The following is an 8582-nucleotide window of genomic DNA, read 5'->3' as shown; positions in this document are numbered from 1 at the left end:
CAACTGGTAAGGTGAACGTCCATCTATCCTACTATTTGGCTCTATTTGGGGCTGACACTAGCAGAGCCCAGAAAAGCTGTTCCAGAGAACGCGAGGTGTAGAAAACCCCAAGTTCCTCCCTTCCCTCAGGTGGGGCTCTCATTCTTGGTCATCAGCAGATTCTCCCTGCAGAATGTGTGAACTTCGCCTCTCTCCTTTGCACTGGAAGCTGCCAAGAGCTGCGGTGTGGGCTGGACGCAGGCTGTCCAGCACCTGTGACTTTAAGAAAGCACAAGGTTTAAGGTACCACCAGCTCCCTCCTCCTCCCCCAGCTGGGGGGTGAGGAGGAAGCAAAGATGGAGATCCCCACTGAGCCCCCTCCAGAGCTGCTCATAAATAATGGCTGATCTTCCCTTGAGGACAGGAACTGTTCTGCTCTGGTGGAGCCTGGGAGAAGGGAGACCAGGCTCATTTATCCGTCTCTTCCTGTGCTCTTGCCAGTGAGAGAACACACCTCTTTTCCCTTCTTTCCTGGCCTATTTCTCCCTCCCAGAAATCTGGGAGAAAAAGGAAACGGAGTGAGGAAGAGTCGAGGGCTCCAGTCTCCTGCTTCCTCTGAGGCTCTATGCCGCCACCCACAAATGTTTAGTGAGCAGCTACTGAGTGCTGTGGGCCTAGAGCAGCAAAGCGCACCCATCCTTCGTCCGGATCCCCCAAGGCCACTCCACAGAGCAGGGGACTTGATCAGAGAGCCTCAGCCCACATCTAAAGGGCCAGAGCTATGCACCCGAAAGTAGCTGTTGTGAAAGCAGACCTAGCCGCTTGTGCTGTTTGCATGGTTTGGAGTTCGAGACCAAAATGCAGTGAATTTCTCAAATCTCCCCAATTCCTGCTCCTCCTCTCTTGTGCTGAGGCTTTAGCGGCTTCCCTCTCTCCTCCCGAAAGTCCTCACCTCTGGGCACCTCACGCCCTACCAGTCAAGCCAGGTCACAAGTGCTGGCCAAGTCTGGCTCAGCTCAGCTGAGTCTGACCCTCCTGACCTGGTTCTGCACCAGTGCTTCAAACAGCTTTATCTCCATGGCCTGGGCAGGTAGTGCTTGAAGCTGTGGGAGCAGATTTCTCCCGAGACTCTGAGGCTGCACCCTGTCACTACACGATATCACATTCTCACCTTCACTCAGCCAGGCCGTCTTCAAGCCCCACAGCTTACTTACCTGAAGGACACACCACACTGCCGCCATCACTATTATGGGGAAGAACCACCCAACCCTAACCACGGCCAAAGGCAGACTGGCTGGGCCCCTAGGCTGCCTTAAATACTGCCATGGGGTTAAGCTAATGCCAGGCCTGGCTCGTCATGAAGACGTGGGGAGGCGGGTAGGGGTCTGGAGAAGCATGTTGTCTCTGGTCTAATCATCGCTGCAGCAGAAAAACAATAACCAAAGGTTTTCAGCAGGCAGCCAGACCCGGGGCCTCGCCTGGGGTCACCCCATGCTTCCCGCAACAGGCCCGTGAGTTCCTGCCAACACGTGGTCGCTCTCTTCATCTCTCCTGCTCGCTCTTTTCTGTCTCTTTCCTTGAAACTCTCTTCTGTGCCTCTTCGTATTTTCTCATTTCCTTTCTTTCTCCCATTGTCCTCCCTGCTTCCTCCCTCACTGCCCTTCATCCCTCCCCACCCTCCAAATCCACATCACCTTCCCTCCTGCAATTATATTTAGCTCAGAGCTGGAGGTTTAGAAAAAAGCAAAAAGCTGCTGGAGATGGTGTCTAGTCTTGAAGGGTCTATCAATGTTTCCATTACAAGCTCCACTGGGATGAGTTTATAATTGAGCTATTTCCTTTCCTTAGGCACCAGGCCCTGGGCTGAGTGCGGGCTAGGAGGGGACCTCCACGTATGCTGGACTATTCTCCCCAGAGGTGAGTAAGCTCTTCAAGAGAGAACTGAACTGCAGGTTAATTTAAAGGGTGGATTTGGAGCCCAGGAGACCAGACAAGTCAAGACGCTGCCATGGATTAGGATCTCCTGGAGCAAGGATACAGAGCCCTTCTTAGCCATAGGTGAAGCCAGCAGTTGTTCGTAATGTGACCTGAGTAACTTTGAAAGAGCCCTTTCCCCAAAACATCTCACCAGCCTGCTGTGGTGTCTGTAATCCCCACCACTATAGCCGTGTCTTTATGTTAACCCAGTCCAATACCTCTAGAAGACCTCCTATAAAATCATATCCAACATCTGAGGGACACTTTACAGTTAACTGCAGGGTTCGAACACACTATGACTTTTGATCTTCACAATTATGACATCAGGATAGGTTACTAGAATGTTGACGTAACTTGCTTGAGGAACCCAGTTTAGCGAGTGGTATAGCTTGAACTTGAACTCAGGTCTTTCGTCTCTAACTTTCGTGCTCCTTTCACTGCAGTGAATGACCCCTGAGCCAGCCCGCCCCAGTAGGCCATCAGCCACCAGGATCCACAGCTGGCAGGTCAAGAGCTCCAGCCGTGGGATCAGAGACCTGGCTGGAGTCCTGGTTCTCTTACTTAGTGCTGCATTACCTTCAGCAAGTCGCTTCACTTCTCTGAGTCTCACGGAGGCTATTGAGAATTAAAGATCATGTTTTTATGCACAAAAAAAAGAGCTTTGTAATAAATCAGATCAGGGTGATCTGATCATAAATTCCTAACTGGGCAGATCAAGGTGGGTAGTCACACTCCAGCAATCAACTTCTTTAGTAAAAGGTTATCTTTGCCTTAAGCCAGCTCTGTCCATTGTTCTTGTACGCCTAGGTTAATACACCTTTGAAATGTCAGACTAATCCTCTTTTTTAGGCCCCTGGAGGTGTAACCACCCTCAAGGGAGCACAAGATCCTATTACCTGTATAGCATCCCTATGTCCGTAAATGTTAAATACTGTCTATCTTGTAACCCACCAATGTGAAAGAAATATATCTCTTCATTTTGATTTTTATCCAACCATAGGGATTTCTTCTCCTTACTTTGTCTACCTCCTTAATCTACCACCAATGGATTTCATTAATTTTCCTTACATTCTCTCCTTTGATTCCAAGTGAATAAAAAGAGATGCCAAGCTCCATTCTCCAGAGCACTTTGAGAACTTTTTTCAGGGCATGTCCTCAGTTTAGCTGAAGTAAACTCTTGCAAAATTTTCAATAGGTTTGGATGTTCTTGTGTCAACATTCTAAATGTTTGATACATAGTAGGAGTTCGAAAAGGGTAATTAGTATCACTAGTATGTTAACATAGAGCACAGATCTCTGACGGTATGGGACATGGGACAGGCACCTTTCAAGGGGGAGAATAGCAGGGTCTGGAGAGGTAGCTTGTGCCTATAGTGAACAATCTTTGCTACCCAGAAGCTTTCTTTATGTTTAACCTGAAGATCTCTGATACCATCTAAGCTGTATTCACTACCCTTCCCTGAACCCCGTTTCTCCTCTTCGCTGTTTGATTTTTTATTTGCCTTCTTATTCACATGGCCTCTTGGAAAGAGCTGTGGACCTAGGAGTCAGCCTTATTTGAATTCCAGCTCTATTACTCACAATGGAATGACCATAGCCTTAAATTCTTTGAGACTCAGTTTCCTCATCTGTAAAGTGAGTACAATAATGCCCTGTCATTGAGAGGATCAAATGAGATGATGGATGGGAAGCAGTTTTGTAAATTGTAGACTGCTGTACTCCTGCAAAGGCTTATCATTAATTCCCCTTATTTGTCAGACACCAAAGAGAGAAGAGCTAGGGAAAGCAGCAGGACTCCAGGTCAAAGCTGGAGACTGTGAATTATAACTCCGCCTTCTGACTCTTCAGATGACCTTGGGAAAGCCACATAATCTCGGAGCCTCGGTTTCCCATCAGTGGAGGAGGACTCATTAACCATGTGCCTGTTTCAGCTCAAGAGAGGAGTTGCTCGTAAACAGTGATTGCTCGCTCACTTTTAGAGATGCTCTGAGCTCACCACTGCCAATTACTGTTTATTGAGCACACATGAGGCATTCTCTTGGGCTGGATAAATAGACCTTTCAAAGGCGTGGGCCTTGCCCAGGAAGAGCAGCCAACCTCATCCAGTCCTGCCAAGGAGCTGAGCAAGGCTCCATCTCACTACACACGTGCTCTGCTCTTGAGCAGAAATAACAGCTGGGTCTCACCCCCAGCACAGGCCACCAACACCCAGTGGGACCCTAAGTGATCAGAAAGAAAGAAGGGCTTCTTCCTCGCGTCTGGGTCTACTCGGCCACCAAGAGCTGCTGATCTCTGCTTCTCAATGTCTCTTACAACTGGCCCTTCTTTGAGCTCCTGCCATCCTCCTAGGGGTGTCTCAAGGTGACATTATTGCAGTAACCTTCTAACTGGTCCCCACAGTTTTGGCCTTGCTTCTCTCCTATCCATCCCACTCACTGCTGTCAGATTAATCTTCCTAAAATACTATTTTAGCCTCTTAGTTCCTTGGTATCTTCAGTTATTCCCTGTTGCCTAAAGCATAAAGTTCAAGCTGGATACAGTAGGACAGTTCAGAATCAAGGGAATCCTGGTTCTGCCCTTCATGGGTGGGCTACTTCAACCTCTCTGAGTGTCAGTTTCTTCAACTGCAAAATGAGGTCAATAGCACTGATATCCTACAACTGTAATTAAACTTTAAAATATATGTAAGGCACTGTGCCTAGCTGTAGAAGTTATTCAGTATACATCAGCCTCCTTCCACTTTTCTTGGTGTTACTGCCCTCCATGAGTCCTCCAGCAAGGATTACAGTGTGTGCCTAACTGCACAGCCACTTGGGAATTCTGGGAAATGGACATTGACAACCAATATATCACATTCCTAAGGACCAGGAGGGCACCGAGAAAAAGATTTTGGGATTGATGCTCAGGCTTAAGGCTTCAAACAAAAATGGAAGGTGAAGTCTGCCCCAGGTACTATGAGCATGGGGAGCCCTAGAAAAGCAGAAGACTCATGCTGAGGAAAGGGCATGGGTTCTTGATATATAAGACTTTTTTTTTTAGATAACTGAACGTATCTTTTAAATGACCTTGGCTCAGCACCTGGGGAACCTGGTCTCTGTTCTTGCAAAGAAAAGACTATAAAACCAAACGACAGGCAACATCAGCTGCAGAGCTCTTGCTTCAGTGGCCAGGAGCCATGAGGAGAAGGGACATGAGGACAATGGCATATGGCAAAAGCAGCAGCAGCAGCAGCAGCAGCATCGAGATGACTTTATTTACCACGTTATCAAAAACCGCAATGTCTGCCAAGAAAGAGTATGAGTCATCGGGACCCACAGGAAAAAGGGGTCAGAGATGTAGGGTGGGGTAGGCAGTATGACATGGTGAGAAAAGCAAGTATTTTAAGGACCCATGGGTTCAAATCCTGACAAAGCTCTGGGGCCTCAAACTCCCTGAGCACCAGCTTCTTTATCTTTAAAAATGGGGAATAATAATAATGCCAATTTCACAGCATCATTTTAGGAATTAAATAGGTTAATCTGTGTAAAGGGCTATAGCAATAAATGTTACTTACTCTGATAGCTGAGTTCTTGATTTTCCCCAAAGTTAAAGAAAGAAGGGTCGCATTCTGTCCTCATCTTCTGCTGCCCCTGACAAGAACCCTTCGCTTCAATTAGACTGACCTCAACTCTGATGTTCTTTGCAGAAAAGATCTCCGTGCCTCGATTCCAGCCATTCCACCTGGTCTAAATCCTTGAAAGCATCCAGAGCTGCATCAGCTCCTGATGGACTTTCCTGACAATTCCAGCTTCCAGTCATCTCAACATCCTCTGAATTCCCACAGCACTTCCCTGCTGATCCACTCAACAAACCTCAGACCACTCTGGGACATCTTGTCTTATTATGTAGTTGGGTAATTCTTAATGGGTGTAAATTTTTATACCTAACAACACCGTAGATTTTCTATATTTCTTCCTGCAGCTATGACAAAGCTAGGCATACATTTGATGCTAAAAGCTATTTTTGAATAAGTGAATGAGCCAAGCTTAGTTAAAGCACTAGGCTAACGATATCAGGTTTTGCGTCCAGGGTAGAGGTGGCTCTGAGTCCAGGCCACCCGTGCTGCTCTGTGCTACTGGTCAGTCAGGGTTGGGATGAGCAGGCATGAATGAGCCTCCCATCACCTCAGCCAAATGCCCTGCAGAGGGGGCCTAGAGCCTTTTTCTCTCTCATCTTACTGCTTTTCAAGATACTAATCTAGTTCAAGGTGACTTGGGCCTGTAGGAAAGGAAATAACCAGATGAAGCCAGCCTGAGACAGCAACGCAGATGCTGCTGCACAGGAGAGGCTGGAGAAAACCTCAGGCAGGCTAGGAATAGAGTCCAAGTGAACCGTATCTCTGTGCTCATGTGAAAGTAGTTGGTGCTGGGTATCTAATCAGCCTGATAGAGCACAGCAGCAGGTTATTCAGAGGAGAGCCAATTGTCTGGAGTCCATGAGGGATGGTGGCCCTTAGGGAACAGTTCAAATGCAGAAGGACCCCAGCCAAGTCAGTATCCAGCCTGAGGAGGCACCTGTGGATTGGGCCTTGACCAAGCTATAAAGGTACTCGTCCCCTATCGGATTGGAAAAGGCTCTCAGAGGGGACACAGGAGCCTGGCAGGCATGGCTGCCTCATGAGTCCTAGGTTGAAACATTCTTCAGCTTTCCTCCCTTAGGCGTTTGCTAGTTAGAATGCTCTGCCTCTCATCTAAGCACAGAATCTCCAGATGAAGAGGAGGCTAGAGGGGAAAAATATTGTGAAGGTGATTAATACAAGTCCTGCTTCTTGCAAACACTGGGCTGGCCAGAAGCCAAGATGGGTGAAGGCACCAGGGAAGACAGAGGGAGGAAGCAAACGGGAGTGACTGACAAATCTATCTTGGTACACCAAAGCGTGGGGTCCTGTTAGTGTAATGTATTACAACAATATTTTGTAGGAAGAGAAATCCCATAATGGTATGGCCTTTAAATTTTATATGAATATCTGCTAAATCCAGGTCCCTTTGCTCTTGTGGCTAAAATCACCCCCAGCTGATGTTCTGCATTGCGAGGCCTTGGAGAGAAAAGGATGGGAGCAAGGAGTCCATGTATTCCAGGCTCTTGAGGCAAAGAAGTCCGTTACCTCAGTCTGAGGAATCAGAAGGTGCAGGCGGAACGCGTTCTCAGGAGGATGTACAATCAATCAACCGCTGCTCCCTCAACCAGTCTTAGACATCTGGCATCCTTCCCCTGTTCCTGGGATTCAATGCACACTACCACCACCACCACCACCCCCCCCGAGCCAAGGGGTCCCAAGGCACGTCTCTTTGCTTTTGAATCCCTCTGTGGCCTCGCTTGCCCTATCAAGACAATATTGTCTGGAGGTGTGCCCCGACTCCATGATGGACACACACTAATACGCTGATCCTGATAAAATCAGATTGAACCAAGCTCCAGGGACAACTTTGAAGGAGAAGTGAAGTTTTAAAAGGTCAATATATAATGGGAGCTGTAGGAGGAAGAGAAATTCACTCCTGTTCCCTGGGGCTAGTAGGAAGAGGCAACATTTTTTTATATATATTTTTATGAACATGGGCCTCAGATCCAAAATCAGTCAGGATTTTTCTCATTGCAATTTTTAAAAACCCAAATATACTCGGCTCGAGCTGAATCTGAGAGCATATCAGGCCTGGCTACATACAGAGTTCTCAGGATGTGGTCAAGACTGGTTTCTCTCCCACGTGTAGGTGAACTTTCTATGTTGATTGCACTCTCAGGTAGCATTGGCAAGATGGCCCCAGCAAGCCCAGGGGTTAATCCGACCAGCTTCAATTCCAGTGGAAGGGCCGAGAATTTAGTTGACTTTGCCTGGCTTGGGTTACGTGCCCATTCCTGGGTCAATTGCTCTCAAACTGCAAGATCTTACTAGCATGAGGGAGCAGAGATTTAAAAAAAAAAAAAATCAAAGTGCTGTTACCAGAAGCAGACAAAGCATGACCACTATGGACCCTATCTTGAATCAGTGGGGGTCAGGTTTCTTACTATGAAGACATCCAGTTAACCACTGAAGTTCGTGTCAGGGTTAAGCGAAACATTTAAAGAACTGGATGACTTGAGGAAGCACAGACAAACTCTTGGCCCCCAAGAGCCAGTCAGTCGTCTCTACCTTGGTCTCCACAGTCTTAAAACAGAGCCTGACACAGGTAAGTGCATTTGACTTGAACTATATCCGAGGCATTTAGGAAAACTGTGAGTTCAAGAAAAATGAAGACTGGCTAGCAAAAATTTTATCTCTCCGGGGCAGACATCACTTGGAAGATTCTAGTTTTCATAATTTAGTGGATCTGATGACTTCAAATTGAGAGAGTTGTAATGAAAGCCAAGGTAACTTTGCTGCCCAGACAGAGGAAGTTTTGCCTCTTGTGTGACAGGAGAAGGTGAGAGAGAGATTCCTGGCCATGGAATGGGAATCTGGGAGAGAGAACTGGAAACATGACTGTGGAAGCTGGTGTGTAAGCGAGGCCATGCCAAACCATCATGGTTGTTGGAGACTGCAGACCTGTCAGTTAGCTAGTTAGGGTTGAGTTTATCCATCAAGATGCCAGACCCATAATAAACTATTTTGT

The sequence above is a fragment of the Pteropus vampyrus genome, unplaced genomic scaffold, assembly GCF_000151845.1.
Source record: "Pteropus vampyrus isolate Shadow unplaced genomic scaffold, Pvam_2.0 Scaffold217, whole genome shotgun sequence".
Lineage (NCBI taxonomy): Eukaryota > Metazoa > Chordata > Mammalia > Chiroptera > Pteropodidae > Pteropus > Pteropus vampyrus.
This window is presented reverse-complemented; position numbering follows the sequence as displayed.